At 44.4% G+C, this 20403-nt stretch overlaps 1 long non-coding RNA gene across 2 annotated transcripts in view; it reads right to left on the minus strand.

Moving 5' to 3' along the window:
• Positions 1 to 20403, minus strand: part of LOC111091794 — a 46831-nt gene that overhangs the window by 16402 nt on the left and 10026 nt on the right. The window contains exons 2-6 of one of the 2 annotated variants that reach the window (XR_005376128.1): positions 7754 to 7913; positions 7468 to 7592; positions 6356 to 6467; positions 2873 to 2975; positions 1267 to 1382 (exon numbers count right to left, since the gene is read on the minus strand). This is a non-coding gene — a long non-coding RNA (uncharacterized LOC111091794). Of the gene's footprint in view, positions 1 to 1266; positions 1383 to 2872; positions 2976 to 6355; positions 7340 to 7467; positions 7593 to 7753; positions 7914 to 20403 lie in introns of both variants that reach the window. The other variant, XR_005376127.1, reaches the window with a different exon arrangement.

The following is a 20403-nucleotide window of genomic DNA, read 5'->3' on the forward strand; positions in this document are numbered from 1 at the left end:
CACTGAGTAAATAAATACTTCCTGGGGAATCATGATGTGCCAAGGACATTTCTAGGCCCTAGGGATCGTGCTGAACAAGACAGAGTCTCTTCCTTCATAGAATTACACTGTAATTGGGAGAGACAAAAAATAAACAAGTCAAGTAATGAATACACAAGAGAGAGTAGTAACTGCTAGACAGAGAAATAAAATGAAGTGATGCAATGAAGTGTGACAAAAGAGAATGTGGGAGAGTGGGCACCGCCTCATTTTGTGTGGTCAGGGAAGGCCTTCTCCAGGTCTCCTTCTTACTGGCTGCTAAAAAGGACATGAATCGGGCACCAGCTATGAGCCTTCACACAAGAAGGCATGAAGATGCCCTTGAGCCTGATGCCAAGGGGTAAAACCAGGTCAGAATCGGGTCTGGGCATGTGTGAAGGCACACGTCTGTCCAAGTATCACTTACAGAAGTAGGAAAGAAATGGGCTGAGGACCGGTCAAAAGAACTTTCTGTAAGAGTTTGCTGCTGTTTCCTTTGGTTTTTATTAAGCCGAGCTACTTAATATGCAATGGATTTCACCCTGTGGCCTTCATTCCTCAAGGCTCTAATAATATTCAATGCCCCCCCTTCTCCCTACATGATTCCTTTCTTATTCTAACTGGATGTAACTGTTTCATAACCAGTGAGTTGACATAAAGGTGATAGGGATGACTACCAAGACCTCTGCTAATCACAAGAATTCCCTGGACCAAGACAAATGGGACAGAATGGTAGAAATGCTGCTCCAATGGGCATTCCGATAAGCATAAACAGATTGAACCCAAAGTGAGTGCAATACCATCAGGACTTCTTAAGGGAAAACAGCAATGAGATGTTGGAATTAATTTGAGGCCTCTGACATTGACAGGGTTGGAAGCAACACAAAGCTCAAAAAGTCAATCTGCTCTGGGAATGTTAAAAGGAAACACTTGTTTGGAACGAATTTTTAAGTGTGAAAAAGAAAGACTATTTTTGGTGGAATTTGTGAGCGGTGAGTCTGACCACACACTGGGGGCTGAGAGATGTATCACTGGGGGAACCATGGTCCAGCTCCCAGCAGTTTTCATGCCCGGCACCCAATTGAGAAATCGTGTGCTCTGATTCACATCTTCAATGTGCCAAATGACTCCGCTGGGAGTGAATCTGACTCTCATATCCAATCTCAGTCTAATTTCCATTTTTTTCCTTCTCCTCGCCCCAGCATTCCTTGTTTCTGCAATTCCATATACGTTTTAAGAACCACACACCTTGAGTTTAACTGTTTCATGAATCGCTTCCTCGTCCCCTGGCGGGAAATAGAAGTTCATGCGGAATGTTGCACGTCAGGGACAGGGTTCCAACTGATCCCGCTAGACCGTACTTCCTGTAACACATCCCCAGACCGGATTAAAGTCAACAGGCTAAAGGGCTACATGCCTGAGGCGAGTCTGCCCACTGCATGTCTGAGCTGGTTGTGGCATCTTTTATGACATCTCTCCCTATTCTTGTCATCTGGATGGACACTCAGCCTATTTCCCTTGTTGGTGTGGTGTTTGGGAACGTTTGGGATCACTGGGGAGAAAATAATATGCTATTTTAATATGTCTTCCTGGGAAGCTTTTTCTACCACTGCATCAAGCACCAGGGGATCCTAAAAAGTGCTCTTCTTGTGATTGACATGCATTGAAAACATCCAATCGCCTCCCAAATTCCATCATCCTACTGTACCCATGATGATCGGGTGATAATTATAGAAGTACCTTAAGACACTGGGAGACAAGGGGCAGATTCCCAAGAGTAGGAAAGCAGAAGTATATCTGGGAAACCTCTTGCTGCACAGAACTAAGAATGCCTTTCCATTCTGAAACATCCAATTCCTATCCCTCAATTTGCTACTTCAGGAAGACAAAATTCTCCTTTGTTTCTCAGTGAAAGCTCCTAATAAAGTGTTCTACATGATCATTGCCCTTGGGAGGGCTAATTTTTGACTTAAAATTAAGGCAACTTTGCCCTCACGTCATTTAAATGTGAAAATTCCTTGCCCTTTGAAATGATTAGAGACATAAATTTGGAAATGATTTTTAATACTTTAGGTTATATCTATGCCTCTTAGATTTTAGTATATTCTTTAGATATAAACTTACTTCAGGTAATCACTAAAAATTCCCTCAGTTCAACTTTTTCCAAACCAATAAAGGAAACTTTAAAATTATGAGCTATACACATGATAAAAATGACCCGACGTAGCATTATGCACACAATGTGTATAAATATATGAACAGTACCCATAGCCTAAAGGTTTAAGAGTTCAAGGGATCATATATTTTAAAATTTTATAGCTCATCTTGTCATCTATTTCTTTTTTCTCATTTCAGATCGCCTGGATCAAAGACATGGAATTAAGAACCATGATTTTACATAACTATATATAATATTCTGTAACATGTAGGTAGTAAATGGCATGTTTCGTTTTATTAAACATAATGGTGTATTGTGGAAGATTAACAGATATGTCATCAATCCTCATTATTCACACATTCTGTATTTGCAAGTTTCCCAATCTGGTAGAATTTATTTGTGACTCCAAAAGCAACACACACGGCCTTTTCATAGCCATTGGCAAACGTGAGCAGTGGTGAAATTTCTGAATCACCTGATGTTCACATTCCCAGTGGGGACGAAAGAAGGCAACACTCTGCCTTCTTGTCTCAGCTGTTACAGCATAAACAAGTATCCTTTTCATTTACTTCATGTCACGTTTTCCAAATTTTGGTGGTTTTTGTTTGGTAATTTCTCTGTTTAAAATGGGCCCACGCATAGTGTCGAAGGGCTGCCTAGTGTCCCTAAATGCAAAGAGACTGTGACGTGCCTTACAGAGAACATAACTGTGTGAGATGAGCTTCCTTCAGGTATGAGTTATAGTGCTGCTGGCTGTGAGTTCAATGGTAATGAGCCAACTGTATATTAAATAAGGCATCTAAATAGAAACACACAGAAAATAAGGTTAGGTATCGATCAGTGACAAAAAAACGTTGTGAGCAGAAGCTGGCAGGAACCGAACCCTATATTTCCCCTAGGAGCAATGGTTCATTTATCCACAAATCTGGGGTTCACAGAGCATAGCTTAGTGGTATTAACATGGTTTCTTGGGGCCCCTGGGTGGCTCAGAGCTTGAGCGTCTGCCTTCAGCTCAGGGTGTGACCCTGGGGTCCTGGTATCGAGTCCCACATGGGGCTCCCCATAGGGAGCCTGCTTCTCCCTCTGCCTATGTCTCTGCCTCTCTCTCTCTGTGTCTCTCATGAATAAATGCATAAAATCCTTTTAAAAAAATAATAAAATAAAGTGATTTCTTTAAGCTGCTAATCAGATGGTGTTTCCCAAGGGACCAGGGGCCAGGAGGAACATAGTGACCAGCAACCGTGGGTCCTGAATGGGATTCCTACAAAGGGAAGCCCTCCAAGCCCAAGCTGTCATGTGAGGAGGAGCTCAGGGCAGCACACAAAGACTATGTATGTCCCATAAGGAGCCACGTCAGGATGAAGGTGTGCAATCTGAGGCTGTTTGCTGCAGCTGAGTGGTGCAAGATGAGAATGGGAATCAAGACGAGAACCAAGGGGGGCAGAAGGTGAACCAGGCCAAGGCAAGGTGTGGAGGAACTACTGTGTCAGCATTCAGAAATTCACTGAGAAGTCTGATGTGGGCATCGTGATCTCTGGCCTAGAGGGAGGGAGGTGAGGGGAGTGGACAGTGCTGACAGCCACCTGAGTAACCTCGGAGGGAAGTGCATGGACAAACGTGTCCCCCCCACCCCGGGTCCTTACAGCCCTTTGGGCTTATGAGAGGCTGACAATAAGGAAAAATAGTGCAGGCTGGCAGATCGGCTTTGTTGGTTTGTACTGAAATTTGTGCTTGCCATCAGAGTCCTTAAAAGAGAAACAAGTGTCTTTGGAGTTTGAGCAGAATAGTAGTGTTGAGTAATATAAAATGTCTTTTTACGCTTTGAAGCTGTAACAAAAAGGGATACAAACTTTTTTTTTTTTAATGTCTGGTTATCTCCAGTGAATCTATCAGCCTAGTCTTCTTATTAACTTTCATTATAAAACTTTTCAATCATACACAAAAGGAGAGAGAATCATCTAAGAGACTCCCCTGGGCTCACCACCTAGCTTCAATAATTCTCAACATTTTGGCCCAGCTTTTTCATCCTCTTACTTGATTAACAGAGTATGCATATATTTTTCCATTCAATAAGAAGGTTTTGAGCAACTGCCAGGTCAGGCACTTTTCAAGTACTAGGGATGCATGAGCCAACAAAAGAAAACAGGCAAAGAATACCTGCTGTCAATGAGCTTACATCCAAGTAGAATAAATAACAGCTGGGCAGCCGGGGAGCTCAGCGGTTTAGCGCCGCCTTCAGCCCAGGGCATGATCCAGGAGACCTAGGATCGAGTCCCACGTCAGGCTCCCTGCATGGAGCCTGCTTCTCCTTCTGCCTGGGTCTCTGCCTCTCTCTCTCTCTCTCTCTCTCTCTCTCTGAATAAATAAAATCTTTAAAAAAAAAGATAAAAACAGCTAATTGTACTGAGAGCTGTGGGCCATCACCGTTCAGGACATGTTACTTCAATTATTTTATTTAATCTCACAACTCAATAAGCTAGATACTCTCATTATCCTCTTTTTTACTGATAAGAAAATTGTAATACAGAGAGGTTAGGTAATTTGCCCAAGGTCACACAGCTACCACGTGCAGATGGGGTTCAAGCTGATTCCAGCGTCTGTGCCCTTAACCATCGCGTACGCTGCTTCTCTACACTTTGGTAAGTCCTCTTTCAAAAATCACTTCTCTGCAGATTCCTAGGCTTCTCTGACATAATGAGGATTATAAGAATGAGGGAAATGTTAGCTGTATAACCTTTATTCTCCATTCATATTGAATTCATGGAATCTTTTTTTTAAGATTTATTTATTCATGAGAGACACACAGAGAGAGGCAGAGACACAGGCTCTGTGTCAGAGGGAAAAGCAGGCTCCATGTGGGGAGCTGGATGTGGGACTCAATACCAGGTCCCCAGGATCATGCCTTGGGCTGAAAGCAGACGCTAAACTGCTGAGCCACCCAGGGATCCCCTGAATCTTTAGATTAAAAAAGCTGTGGCCAAAAAAATACATACATACATACATAAAAAATAAATAAAATCAAAAGGCTGTGGTCATTTGTCCTTGTTGGTCTTCCTTCCTCTTAAAAGACATCTCTTTTTGTAGATTCCAAATAAATACTATAGAATATTAAAATATTTTCTCTTAACTCTCAAAACTCTGCATTTTCTACCCTGATATTAAAACCAGCTAACAGTTCAGGTGCCTAGGGTGGCTCAGCTGGTTAAGCATCCCGTATCTAGATTCTGGCTCAGGTCGTGATCTTGGGGTCAGGAGATGGAGCCCCAGCCACGGGCTCCGTGCTGGGCGGGCAGTGTGCCAGAGGTTCTCTCCCTCTCCCCGTCCCGTTCTCTCTCTCTCTCCCTCTCTAAAATAAGTCAATAAATCTTTTTTAAACAGTAGCTGACGTGCTGAGCATGTGCTCTCTGCCAGGCTCGGAGCTGAGTACGCCAGGTGCCTGCGTACAGACTTGGTCACGACTCCACAAGGTAAACACGATCATCCTGAGGCTCTGGATGCAGAAACGAAGCCGCAGATTACGTGACCTATCCCCGTTCATACGGCCACCAAGTGGCAGGAGAACTTGGCTTTATTCCCAATTCACACCCGCGCTAGCCCCCACCTCTGCCTTAGAGGAATTCTCTGCGTCATAAAATTCAGAACTCCTTTGACGGTTCAGCAGAAATACTCCCTATGTATCATACAATGATATTTTCCAAAACAAAGATTTCCAGCTTACTATTGCCCCCCTCTACATTCCAAATCTCATGAAAAACTTGAGTCTGCTCTCCAAAGAGCCTGGCAATATTCATACCCCAAGTAACTATCTCATCCTACCACATCATTCAAGGCGGGGGTAAACTCACGCACCTGCAGGTTCTATCACAGTGCTCTCTCATCGAAGGCATCTGGAGAGACAGCAAAGGGACACAGAACCAGGACGGAAACCACATACTAAGGAAAATGTCCAGTAATAGAGACCCTATTTCACGCCGTAGATTTCCAAGTAAGGACTGGTGGAGTGCTTGGCACATAGAAAGGGCCTCGGCGATTTGGGTTTGCTTAATTAAAGTTATATGTGAATAAATCAGACTCTTGTTTTGAAAAGTAGTCCTGAAATCCCATAACAAGCTACTCACGTCACTGGAGAGGTGGGGTTGTTTAAAATGTTTTATGGAGCAATAATAACAACCGCCTTACCTCCAATCCAGGTAAGGTGAACTCCTGGATGTTCCCAGACCTCGCCGCGCATCCTGTAGATCTTAGCATATTGTAATAATTCGTCTGCGTGCCTTCTGAAGCAAACTGCAAGCTCCATGAGGGCAAAACAAACAAACAAAAAACTTCTGGATCCTGTTCACTATTGTGAACACAGTGCCATGGTCATACAAGACAAATCATCTCATTGCACTGAAATGGGTGAATTAATGAATAAACAAGTGAATAAGTGAATGAACGAAATAGGCACCATAGTACTGACCAGACAGAACCCACATTCACTTGATCAGGCTTTCCTCTGTCAGGAGGCCTCACTGTTCTATCAACCTCTCCTTTTTCCTTTTTCTTTCTGGTTTTTGTCTTGAGTTTATCTGCATTGGTCTTAGTGTATCTGTGTCCTACCTAAACGACGTTAACTCTTCTTTATTTAAAAAAAAAAAAAGAGCTAAAGTAATAAATAAATCCTAGATACTTGACATTAACTCATGATGACTAACATGAATCCAAGTTCACCTACTAGAGAATTTTCTATGCATAAAGAAATGTTGCAAATCTTTCCTTCTGGCCAAAGAACGGCATATTATTTTTTGCTTTCCCAGAGAATTACCTTTAATGTCATTGAATTTTTCACATATGGTTAGATGATTTGCAGCTGATGATTTGGGAATTACAGTGACCCTCAGTTAACCCTTTTCTACCTAAAATTAAATTTTGCAGCTACCCAAAACATTAGGAAATCCAATGCCCCCAAGGGCTTTGCAGTTAAAAATCATAACAGAAAGGCTTAACATCTACAGAGCCCCTCTCTGAAATTCTGGAATTATTTTTGTATCATTAAAATGGAAAAAAGAAAGAGGGAAGGAAGACGAAAGTGATAGAAAGGCATCAGCAGCACACTTTCCTGATATTTCTCGACATTCCTGGCATCTCCTCTTCACGCCTTTCTGTGCAGGCACTGGGCTGACCCTGAAGTGCAGGGCGGGGATGGTGTCAGGGAGGACTCCTGGCTGGAGTCGGGCCGCCCCCGGGTGCAACGCCGCTCGGCTCAGCTTCGGGAAGAAACCTCCATCAGTGGCCAGGAAATGAAGACTCACCTGTCTCAGTGCTGTAACCCCAGCCACCTCCAGCTGAAACCAGTCTGCAAGTATCTCTCATCCCTTCTGGTTTCCAGGATGCCAGGAGCAGGCTCACGAGGAGGCATCTGGGCTCCAACACAAACCTGGGAAGGAGATCATTTGATTCTGAGAATGTCAGTTAACAGAAAGGGGGATGCCCTCCGAGGCTGAGACGTGGGTTCTCACCCCGGTACTACCACTAGCTTGTGAGTTCTTGCACCTGTTTGCGTGTGGGTTTCCTCACCTATGGAGAAAAGACACCCACCCTGCCACCCGCACCCGTACACCGTGGAAACAAATCAACAGATGACGTCATGCTTCGGAAAGGTGAAGGTTTCTCTCGTGGAGCCCCCCAAGAAGACCTCTCTGGCAACGATTGACAGAGGCTTCCTTCAGCCTCACCTCTGTGACCAACCAGGGTGCAGCTGGGAAAGGAGAAAAGAAAAAGAAAAAAACCCACAGTAAGTTACAGCCTCTTCCTCGCAAAAAGAAACACAGTGACGAGTGCAACAACCAGGGGACCCCTGGGTGGCTCAGCGGTTTAGCCTGCCTTTGGCACAGGGCGCCATCCTGGAGTGCCAGAATCGAGTCCCACGTCGGGCTCCCTGAAGGGACCCTGCTTCTCCCTCTGCTTGTGTCTCTGCCTCTCTCTCTCTCTCTCTGTCTATCATGAATAAATAAATAAAATCTTTTTAAAAAATGCAACAACCATCACTAATGAGCATGTATCAAGCACTCGCTTTGCCTCGCTTGATTTCCACCAACGTGGTATCAGTGGCCCCGGGTTAATTATCAGGACGCATCGTTTCAATAATACTGATCATTCATTTTACTGATTACGGATCATTTATCAGGATCAGTGGCCCCGTTTTACCAAAGAGACTGGAAGTGGCCTCAGAACCACTCGCCCCACGAACGTATCTGGCGGCCTCCAGGCCTGTGTTCACGGCCACACACCCGCATGTCGGGACTTCGAACAGGCTGCTCGAGGAGGGGGCATCTGTGTGAAGACCCGGAGGCTCGAGCTTCTGATCCCTCAAACCCCCCTGGAGGGAGCGCCTCCTGACGTCTGTCCCCACCTCTCTCCCAGATCAGAACTAGAGGCGGCGGCCCAGGATGGAGCGGGTCCGCAGACAGGGTGCCTTCCCCAGCCAGGCAGGCCGCCGAGCAACCACCTCCAGCCTGGGTGTAGAAAGTCAGCGACTTTCACGGTCTCGAAGACTGTGCAAAAAGAGAGAGAGACATACAGGAGAAGTCTGCTCTTGACACCCACGCAGCCCTATACACTTGACTTGAGCGCCCCGAAAATTCCCCTAAGCATTCTTATCGTCACGTATCACTTGTATCTCTCCACAGTTTAGTCAGCCAAACCGTATCCTTCTCCAGCTTTACATAAATTGCCTTTTGACAAACTGCACACAGAGAAAATATCACGACGTCCCCAAGTTGTAGTCTTCACACTGTTTTTCTACCGAGATGAGTAAGATTTTCCTATTTAGTTTTTTTAAGTACATAAGCAACAGATATATATATATATATCTATATATGACACGGGTATCATCCACAGTGCATTTACTCACTGTTTCTTGCAATATATTTCAGTTTTATCTCTAAAAGAGAGGTGCTCATTTGCCCTTTCTAACTCTCAGTATGGTAGGTGAAGCGTTAGCTGTATTTTGGGGGGAAAAAATGAATGCAATCAAAGAGTGCAAGATGCTTCGTCACTATCACCAAATTTATACTAAAAATTCCTTCACCAAAAAATAAAAAATAAAAAGATAAAATAAAAATTCCTTCACCACCCGTCACCCAGTCAGGGGGGCACTTGGCGGGTTGAGCACTGGGTGTTATACTATATGTTGGCAAATCGAACTCCAATAAAAAATATACTAAATAAATAAATAAATAAATAAATAAATAAATAAATAAACAAACAAGTAAATCCTCCAATATAGCATAAGGAAGCTAAGCTTTATAAACCACTATAAAATGTCCAAGCATAATCCACCTTAGCCAAAGTCAAATAAGAGGTGGGCTCACCCTCTCTGCCACAACAAGTTTTATTTCAAAGAGAATGCAGTCACTAATGCTTTACTCATCCATCTATTATTAAATTTACATTAATGACTACCCAGAAACACACTGAGATCAGGATTCGATGTAGGAAAGGACACACACAGTTTCTGGTGACCTTATACCCATTAAGGTCGTTATCAGATCAAAAAGGTATTTATCAACTAAGTAAGTGTACTTACTTGGATCGGTACTGTGTCAAGCTGAGTAACGTGTCGTGATGTGAGGCACAGACACACACACACACACACACACACGGTCCTGAAAGACCAGCAGCCACCTGCCCAAGAGACCAGTGGTTGCTCTAACACAGCAACAGAAACACGACCCTGATACCTGGTACCCACGAGAACCCGGCACCCGGCAGGAACTCAGTATCTGCCCAGACACTGATGTGTTCCCACCCTAATATGAATTTCTTAGGCAGAATTATAAAGATATTTAGGGATTTCAGGAGCAAGTCGGAGGCAACACTGTTGAACTTTTTTTTTTTCTCACATCTCAGTTTTGTTTCACTTTTCTACAAATTTCCTACTTGAAATTAATATGCTACTTCTGGAAATTAGTGTCACACACGTTGCTGGGTTTATTTTCACATCCTAAGGTATATGAGTTTTACTTTCAGTCTTTAACCTACTGAGACCCATGTTTTGATCGGCATACATTAATTCACAGAACCTTCTACAAAGCCAAGTGCTTTCTTTTTTTTTTTTTTTTTTTTTTTTTTTTTAAGATTTTTTTTTATTGGTGTTCAATTTACTAACATACAGAATAACACCCAGTGCCCGACACCCATTCACTCCCACCCCCTTTCAAAATGATTGTTCTCTTATGCTTGCAGAGCACCTTAGAGTTATTTCACTGAATGCAAACAAAACAGCCACGGGGAGTGGAAAAGACAGCTTCACAGTCCCCACTTCACAAGTGGGAAACAAGCTCAGAGGAGTCGAGGTATCTGGGCCAATGTCACAGAACCAGTGACTGACAAAACCAAACTGGAATCCAGGCCTTCTGGGTTTTCCTCCAACGTGCCACCCACACGTAGCACAGCAAAACGACAACTATAAAATTAACCACAAGGAAACTATTTCTACTCTGCCTTTATTCATTCAACAGGTGCCTCTTCACTACCTACGTATACCAGGCACGGAGCTAGGAAGGTAGGAAAAAGCTCAACACTTCTTTGTGCTTGTGCAGCAGCTTTGTCTAATTCTTGTTTCCTTCGTCTCTTCCCTTCCAGAAGGAACCTCAGCTTCCCACCTTAACGTGTCCAAAAATAAACCTGGCAACGGCTTGACGTCAGAGCATGCAATTGCTGAGTCCGCGATGAAGGCGTCTCAAAGCCCATTTTGGGCGAAAGTTTTTGAGACCTTCCTTGGATCCTCCACCCACTGAATTCCATGGGGTAAAGCAAAGACTGTTCTGCTTAGAAAACACTATTGTATGATATGGGAAGATGATACAGTGAATGCCCGTTGGTTTTTCCCCATGATCTGTATGACCAAACCGCATAACCTCCTCCAGTCCCTACCCCCCTCTCCGGGTGTCTGTGATTCACTGAATCCTCCACTCACTCACCCCGTTCTGAACAGCTAACCAGGACTCTTTATTAAGGTGCTTTCCAGAGATCTGAGGATATCAAAATGTCTCATCCAGAATTTCTCCTTCCTGAAATATTATTGTTCAAGTTTTATTCTTTTTGTTGTTGTTGTTGTTTATTTGTTAAATATTGTTGTCTTGGGTCAGTTTGTTTTAAAAATATAAATGCTCTTAGGAAGACTACTGTGGGAAGTCTCTTTTGCCTTAATGTGGGTTTGATTACACTAAGCTTTCCAGAAAGGCAGAAGGAACCAGGCACCCACACTTGAACGGGGTCCTGAGGAAGAGGAGCCATGTGGAATATTTGGAAGTAAAGAACAGAATAGCAAGGGAAAGACTGCCTCAGAGAAAGCTCTTCAACTTCACAGTTGTGCCAAAAGGCATCCTGAGATAATAGTAATATGATTAAGTAAAGATATATTTTGGGTTCCTGAAAATAGAGTATCCCTTAGCAAATGTTTCTGCCTTTGGTCTTTTCTTCTTTTTAATAAAAACTTCATTTTTAATGTAAAAATGAAACTCTGGCTTCTATGGAAGAAATGAACAAATTATTTAGAGTATGAAAATTTCCAGCTGCCTCTTAAGAAATTTTTATCCAAGTACACTAGCAAGTCATCAAATAAATCATCATCCCCAGATACCTCCCCATAAATATTCAGTTTTTCCACAAATCCACAATGTAGTCTAAGACCTTGGGAACCTCTTTGATCCATTCGGTCTTCTTCACATACATAATCTATCACTGAACACTCACATTTCCTCCTTCACATCACACACGTGGTCTTATTCGCTGTGACCCCATTCCTTTCCATTGCACCCCTGGATTGCAGCAGTGCCCTCAGGATGAGATTACCTATCCTGAGTCCAGTGGTTCTCCATTTTGGTTAAAAAAATTTCTGGGAAAAAAAAAAAATTTCTGGGGAGGGACACCTGGGTGACTCAGTGGTTGGGCGTCTGCCTTGGGCTCAGTGTGTGACCCCAGGGTCCCAGGATCGAGTCCCACATCGGGACTGCTTCTCCCTCTGCCTGTGTCTCTGCCTCTCTCTCTGGGTCTCTCATGAATAAATAAATAAAATCTTTAAAAACAAATTTCTGGGGAAATTTTTAAAATACGGATACCTGAGGTTTACTCACAGAGACCCTAATTTAATCCTTCTGTGGTACAGCCAAGGCATTAGAGTTTGTTGTGTTTTTTTTTTAATTGTGGTAAAATATACACAGCCTAAAATTTACCATCTTAAGTATTTTTATGTGTACAGTTCAGTGTTAAGTCAATTTACATTGTATGCAACCAATCTACAAAATTATTTTCATCTTATAAATCTGAAATCCTCTACCTAATAAACAATCACATCCCATTTTCCCCTCTCACAGCCCCTGGAAACCATCATTCTACTTTCTGTCCCTGATTTTGACTATTCTATGTACCTCATATAAGAAGAATCATACAGAATTTGTCTTTTTGTTACTAACTTATTTCACTCGGCATAATGTCCCCAAGACTCATCCGTGCTGTAGGCTGAATAATATTCCATTATATGTGTAATATACGTAAAATCTGGTACATTTGGCTTATGCGTTCATTCATCTATGGCACTTGGATGGCTTCTACCTCTTGGCTATTGTGAATAATGCTACCATGAACGTGGATGTGCAAATATCTGTTTGAGACTCTGCTTTCAATTCTTTGGAGGTACACACCCAGAAGTGGAATTTCTGCCTTTGGGCCTTTTAAATGTCCATAAAAAAGTGGTGATAATTTATTCTGCTTTCAACAAAAAACAAACCATTGTGTATGATTTGGACCCTCCACCCCAACAGACAAGCACTCGCTTTCCAAGGCTTCTGAGTCTGCCATCACCCTTTCTTGGATGTGGACGGTGTACAGAGACTCACTCTGCCCTGACTGCCTTGAGACTGGCTTGAGCTGAGACACTTATGTATCTCCACCAACATAGAAAACAAGGAGAAGGTGGGAATAGACCAGAAGGGGTAGCAGGCATAACCCCAGCACTCTGGGCTGGAGGGTGTGGATTCGATTCCCACATCACTGGTTTAAGGGCTTCAGACTCCATGAGCACTAAAGAGATTATTATGCTCACTCTCCAAGTATAATTAAAATTGTAAATAATTTTAAGGTTTAGACCCTAAACTGAGTGTAGTAAGATCCCATCTTACTGGGTCAGAGATGGGACTGGCCAAACTAGGACTAGAATCAGGTCTCCTCATCCCCGTAGTGCCTTTCCCCATTGGGTCCTGACCTCTTAGGTGTCCTCTGCCTGTCTTCATTTCCACCTCAGATTCCTCCTTGGATTGGTGTTGGGGGCCAGGGGTGATGCACAGTGGGGTTTGGGGTAGGGCCCAACTTTGTCTGTGACCCAGACAAAGTCACTGTGGGCCTCATTATTTCCTAATCCATAAAATGACTAGTTGATAGGATTGCCCTGTCATATATATCATTATCAATGTTTTTATGTATCACACGTGTACACACACACATTCATATATGTCTGTATCAACTATTATATTTATAAATCAATAATTAAAACTTTTTCAAGACATTGTGTTCTCATTTGAGGGCCTCCTTCTTGCCAATTCTTGCAGCGACATAGACTCTGTCTTCTGGGTTGCTCAGCACCGTCCATCCCTCTGATGAGGACTAGAATTGGAATCTCCTGGTTCAGGATCCAGGCCGAACACAAGAAAGCCTGAGCGACATTTCCTGGTCCTCCACATGCTTGGCAGGGTCTGAGAGCAGAATGTTATGACACAGTCCTAGTGCTTTGTATTGTCCAGGGCACCCTCCCAGACATTGCACCGCTAGACCCTGCAGTGAGGAGACACTGCGCGCTTGCACACATTTACAGACAAGCAACTAAAACCCAGTCCGAAATTACATAGCAAATCAGTGTCTCAGACTCCTGTCTGGCCTCCGACAACTGCCTTTGTCACTGCACTCCTGGCATGGATCCTCCCCGCTCCTGCTCTCCTATCTGCTTTTGAAGTAGCAGGGACCCATCTTCCCAGCCTTTAGCCAACTTCACTCTTGGTGATCTAAGCCCTATAGGAAACAGGAGCCCCAAGCCCTCTTCTCAGGACACTTGTAATCCAGAGGAGAAGGAAGGATGCACATAACGAAAAGAGACAGGAATACAAATTGTTTTGAATATATAGCCATATGCAAAACCAGTTGCAGCTGGTACGCAAGGGCCGTCAGGGGCTACTGGAGGAGGGGTGGGGTTGGTCTGCAAGAGGAGAGCTTTGAGCAGAAAGGGGTGGAGAAGCACAGCTCAGAGAAAGGCATGGTGCACTCTCTTCCAGCAAGAAAAAATGGCTGTCATATAGAAAAGTTCCAGAATTTGAGAAATGAAACATGGAGAAAAAAGGTCTGTAGGTCCAAAGGCACAATCCTGCCAGGATACATGTCTGTAGCCCAGGCAGACGCAGGCAACTAGTTAATGTCACAAATCTATTATTGGGGTTTTGTATTTTTTCCAGAGGTGACCAGAAGCCATGCAGGCAGCAGTTCTCTCTTGGAGGTACACCGGGCCCCGTTCCCCTGCGAGCCCCAATAACCAGTCTACCCCTACCTCTGCGTCTCCCAGGGTGGCCTGTGGGAGGCCACACTTTGAACCGATGCCTCAGTGTGGTAAATAACAGGGTGATGACAGAAAGGATCTGAGTAGCACCAGGACAGCTGTACAGGAAAGAGACTTTTTTAAAGTCAATCCAAACATCCAAATAGGATAAGAAAGAAAGTCACCTCAAAGGCATCTTTCCCTAGCTTTCAACTCTCCACCAGTGTTCTGAAAGACCAGGTTAGGTTATCCAAAAGGACTCTGCACATCCCTTCCATAAAGTTCCTCCCATTTGTGGCCGTTTTCTGCATGTCTTAATACAGGATGCAAATTCTTCCAACATCAGAACCACAACCGTCTTCACCTTGGTCAAATCCTGTGTAGGTTCCACCAGCCTGGCCCATCTTCGGTGCTCAATAAATATTTATCGATTGATTTCCTGACTTGCTATGGAAACTTTAGCAAGTTACATCCCCTCTTTGAGCCTCAGTTTCTTTATTTATCAGTTCACAATTATGAATCGTCTCTATAGTCAAAAAATTTAACCATGCTTGTGGTTAGCATTTCCCAAAAGGAAATGGGCTGAGATGAGACACACCCGAGGCAAGGCAGAGCCAGAAGCCCTATACCACCCCCCTCTGTGCATCACCCCTGGCCCCCAACACCAATCCAAGGAGAAATCTGAGGTGGAAATGAAGACAGGCAGAGGACACCTAAGAGGTCAGGACCCAATGGGGAAAGGCTCTACTGAGGATGAGGAGACCTGATTCTGGTCCTAGTTTGGCCAGTCCCGTCTCTGACCCAGACAAAGTCAGTGTGGGCCTCATTATTTCCTAATCCATAAAATGACTGGGTGCGCACCAAGGAAAGTTCCCTCCAGATCTAAGGCCTTTTTTTTTTTTCCCTCTCTCTCTCTCTTCGGAGCCAAAAGTTGCTCAGTTAAAGCTGTGCTTGGCCATAAAAGAGACTTGATCCCATTATTATTGCTAATATTTCCATGGTCTCCTGAGCTCCAGGTCTGCACATTTTCTTAGGGGTAGTGATGGGAGATTGAATGAAGCAGAAGGCAAGAGACTCAGTTTCCTCTAACCTAGGCCATAGTAAACTACCAAAAAAAAAAAAAAAAAAAGTAAGAGCTATGAATAGGGGAAATTTGGAGCATCAATATAATCCCTCCCCAAGCTGGAATAACTGCACTTTTCAGTTTTTGCATCTGTGTTGTCACTGGGGAATTATCTGGCCGTGTCTGTGTTTTAACATCTGTCAGCTAAATCAGAGACTCAACTGCAAAAATTGTAGGGCTCAGAAGCACCATGTGGTTTTTGACACTCCCGGGATGACACAGGGTCAAGAAAGCAATAAATGAATTGCCATGAGACCCAATATAACATTTTCATCAGTAACACGGCCCTTGTTCCAAAAAGCCTTTGCTCCAAAAAGAAAGAACATGTACCCATTTTCTCTAGAACCATATTTGGACATTTCAAAGGCTCAGACCACAACAACTGGAAGAATCTGAGATGAACAAACAGCTATTTAAAGAGTGTCATGTCTCTCAACGTAACAGAATTAACATTGCCCATCAGAATCGACTCCAGGTACGAATTAGTATCACCTTGAAGCAAGGAAGATGTAGGTGCTTTGCTCCTGCCGCACAATATTGCAGGTACCCTAGCCAATGGGCATTTGCTTGTGCAGAAATGTTTCCTAGCGTCCTACTGATTTAACCAGAGGTCACTCTTTGAGCTTCCTCTGCCAGCAGTTAAAGAAATTAAGCTGGGAGGTAGTGGAGTGACACATCAGCTAGACCAGCCTGATCGACACTAACACGCATATTAAAAATCTTAGAATTCTTGGGGCTCCTGACTGGCTTAGTCAGTAGAGCATGCGACTTTTGATCTCAAGGCCATGAGTTCAAGCCCCACGTTGGGTATGGAGCCTAAACTTAAAAAAAAAAGAAAAGAAAAAAAAAAGTCACAGAATTCTCAAGATGTCATACAAAAAATCGAGACACCAAATCACTCTCCTCTGCACAAGCCAAAGCGTGTTATCAATGTTTCAAAACGCCTGGTCGCCCGTGGGTAGATTCACATAGCAAGTCTTCAACTGGGGCAAATGGGGGCGCTTCCTCCCCGTAGGGGGCTGATTCATACTTCCCACTAATTCCAAGCAGAATCTCCTGGCTATAAATGTGACAGCAAAAGAATACAGTCAATTTCTCTAACACATTTCCACTTAGGCTTCCATTTCAAAGGCTAATGTTCGCTTTAAAAAAAGGTTTCTGGGTCCCTTTGCTCTTCACAAGTGTTGAACTCCACACCCAACAGCTACATTTGGCAGGAGGCCTCACCTAAACACTTGCTCCGAACTAACCAGAAGCTCGACCGTTTTCTTGCTCTTGCCCGTCCTTGGACTACGGCTCAAGTTCGCTTGACGTATAATCACCACTGCTGAGTCCTCCCTAGAAGGCATCCGCTGCTGTAAGCTCTTCACACATATTACCTCATTTAATCCTCAAAACAACTTTATGAGCAAGTACGATGTACTCATCCTGCTTTATAGACATGGAGCCTGGGGACGCACAGGGATTAGTGTATTCAAGGTTGAGTAACTCAACAAGCCAATAACCGAGTCTGAATCTGAACTCTGATTTTTCTCCATTGTAGGGCAGCTCCATGAGCACAGAGATCCCGGATCCTGGCTCACTCGTGCTGTGTCCTCAGCCGCCCACGTGGTGCCTGGAATATAGAGTATTGTGCTCACTACACAGTTGCTAAGCGAACACACTGTGCATCCTCCTCAGACTAAGGGAATGGCCCAGCATGCCAGGCATGGACTTGAACCAAGAACAAGTCACTTGGAGGGGCATTCTGGGAGAGAACTCCTCGTGCAACCCCTGGGTTTTGTCTGAAGACTGCAAAAGCCCATTGTGTCCGCCCGACGAGAGCTGGCAGGAATCCTTTTGACCTATTTCCTCCGAGCTGCTCTCCAAGCCCCGCTTCTCCCAGGCCACCCTGATTAGGTCACTGCGGAAACTGGGTCAGTGTCTAAACACCACGGTCAGCTTACAAAGCTTTAATCATTAGAGTTTACTCGGTCATCTGCACGTTAAAGAATAGAACGACCGCTCCAAATCACGACACCAGCATCTCCTTTAGATCCATCTTCAGCATCGTGTAAAGACACAGACTTGGAGTTTGCCTTTAGTCTATCACAAAGCAATTCTTCCAGAACTGAACCGAAGCCCATGGGGCCTCACTCCTCCACTCCCACCCTACATCAGAGGGCCACCTAGCTCCTGTCCTCTGCCATTCTCCAGGCTCCTTCCTAAATTAAAATTTTGGATTACCCAGACTCCAATGCCTATTTAAAATAAAACCTAAATTACTACCTTATGTTTGGGCAAGTCAACACTCTGTCTGGCATCTCTCATTTCTGTGTGAGATTTGAACAAACCCACCCGACACAAGTGGAAAATTGGTCTTGCATCACATACTCTGTTGGGATCACCACATTTGGAATTCTAGTTTTATTCTCCCACAGAGTCAAATTTAGCCCAACCCTAGAGAACAGCTCTGTGCACTCTGACATTCAAAATAATATTTGCTAAAAAGCGTGGGGGTTTGCAGGCAACTTGAGCTGCAGCAAGAGGCATGTTATTACTGACTCAACTCCTACATGGGGTTCCATCTTAGTCATCAGGCACATGGGCACGGGCCTTGGCCGGGTTTCACAAGCTCCCCTCCTTTTTCTCAATCCAACCTCAGAGGACTCAGGTAGGTGTTGTGCAGTTGTTGTTTTGTTTGGCGAAAGCCGAAGGTAAGCCATCATGGTTATAGTATTTTCTTTTTAGGTGATCTCACCAAAGGTGAGACAAAACTGCTACCCAGGCAAGTATGCCTCGGATAAATGGGAGTCACCATACCGCCTCCAAGGCAGAAAGGACTGAACAAGGACGTCGCAATCCTTAAAACTCCCTCTGACTTGAAACCAAATTTCATAGCCAAACTTCATTCCCCGCTGAAGCTGTCCCTCCTGTTGCCAGTTTTGACTGCTCACCAACCACACAGGCAGGTGTCCCTGGTGAGAGTAATTCCTCTCTTGTAGTAAAGATTGAACCTCGTTCAGGTTGCCTCAAGGAAAAACGATATTTAAAGACAAGGGGACCAGGCCTGGCTCAGAAACTATCAGGATCCTAGGCAGTTACTCTCCTCTTTCTCTTTTAAACCACATCCTTCCCTCCACCACGGGTTTCATTCTTTTCTCTTTGCCATCTGGCCTCCTTGTCCCTCCAGCCTACGCCAGATCAAAATGGCCATCTCCTAAGTCTATTACGTGACCTTCTTAGCTGGCTGGCCTTGGTTTTGGTCTCCCGTTTTCTGATTCTCAAGGGCCCATAGCATCTTTGTGGGACAACGTAACTGGTCAGTCTAGGCGGGAGACTCCCCAGCGACCTAGGCTGGAGACATCCCTGACTGAAGGGAAGAGCCCACCAAGGTCCAGACAGACAGGGTAAGATCCTGTAGCGTAAAACATAATTATTAAGGGCCTGTGGGTGACCAAGCAATGTCTGCTATCTCCAGCACAAACGTTTTTAAATTTTCATTCTCGGTGATGGCAAATTTGCTGACAGCCATCATTTAAAATCAAGGTTTCATATATTTAATACTACGACCATCTTAATTAATCCTCCCTCATTCTTAGAATTAAATTAGACAGATTGGATAGATCGGACAAAAGTTATACGATCATAATTTGCAAAGCTCCAGGAGTCTCTGATCCTTGTGGAATCATGTATGAACTCCTGACTCTTTCAGAAGACTGTTCGTCAATGAACATCCTTACGTCCCCTCTAAGTTATCCCAACTCCAGCAAGAACCTAAAACATGTAGGATGCACACAGTTTGAAGTAAAATCAGTAAACATTGGCTAATGTCTCTCATCACCTCTGTCTTTTATAAACTGCACCTACCTCCCATCACGCGTGAATGTCCAGAAAATAAGAAGAGTGTCCACTGGCAACGTTATCCCAGTTTTTGCACGCCAGCTCTCGCCACTCCCCCCAGTTTGCTCTCTGATATTAAGAATAATGTTTACACTGGTAGCAGCACACCGCCAATGTGAGTGTGGCCCACAGTTGTAAAAGCAAGCACCTAGGGCCATCTCCATGCTTCACGGTACCGGTCCCATGGGACAAAGCACCCCGTGCGCAGTCAGGGAACTGCAGTGCGAGTAGCCACTGACCTGCAGCTGAACTTACCACTTGCTGTTTTTCTCTTATAATCTAAATCTGGAAATGTGCTGTCTGGTCAGCAGTGCACCACCAAGCCATTCAGCAAAATGCTCCAGATGCCATAAAAGTGGGCCTGCGTGTTAGAAAATGAACTTGTAAAATATAGTCTGAGGCTTGTGCGCAGGCCAGATTTCAGACAGCAAAGGCTTCGGCCGAGACACCCTTGTAACGCAGCCAGGCAGCAGCTGTGGGGATTGTAGACGCGGAGGGCATGAGTCCGTCCACAGAGTCTCAGCTGCCCCTGCCCCTGGCCTGCCTGGCCACTGAACACCCTCCCTGGGACCGCGTCCTGAACCCATCCCACCGGGCACTGACATCGGCGCCCGGCCGGCCTCGGAGAGTTCCTCTCAACTGGGCACCCTCTTGGGCCTC

This window comes from Canis lupus, chromosome 22, assembly GCF_011100685.1.
Source record: "Canis lupus familiaris isolate Mischka breed German Shepherd chromosome 22, alternate assembly UU_Cfam_GSD_1.0, whole genome shotgun sequence".
In the NCBI taxonomy this organism is placed as follows: Eukaryota; Metazoa; Chordata; class Mammalia; order Carnivora; family Canidae; genus Canis; species Canis lupus.